This window comes from Dipodomys ordii, unplaced genomic scaffold (assembly GCF_000151885.1).
Source record: "Dipodomys ordii isolate 6190 unplaced genomic scaffold, Dord_2.0 Scaffold2, whole genome shotgun sequence".
NCBI classification, from domain to species: Eukaryota; Metazoa; Chordata; class Mammalia; order Rodentia; family Heteromyidae; genus Dipodomys; species Dipodomys ordii.
In genome coordinates, this window is record NW_012267218.1 from 23600217 (window position 1) to 23600673 (window position 457).

Genomic DNA, 457 nt, shown 5'->3' on the forward strand with positions numbered 1-457 from the left:
TATTTTTTCTGAGACAAGATCTTGCTGGCCTAGAACATGCGATCTTCCGGCTTCTATCTCCCAATGCTAAGATTATAGGCATGAACAACCACACTTAATATCAAGCTTATTCTCATAAATTATACATGTATGTGGTGTATACATATATCATACTTGTATGTATGAATGTACATATTTATCTCTTTTACAGTGTTACAGGATTGAATCCAGGGCCTCATACATGTGTTTATATATAAAGTCTTCCTAGCACCAGTAGCCTAACACCTTTATAATTCTAGCTACCAGGAGGCTGAGATCTGAGGATTGCAGTTTGAAGCCAACAACAGGCAGGAAAGACTACAATCTCCAATTAGACTGTATCTTAGCTCTTCAGGAGACTGGGATCTCAGAATCACAGTTCAAAGCCAGCCTGGGCAGGAAGTCAGTAAGACTTTTTTTGGGGGGGTCCATTCATGGG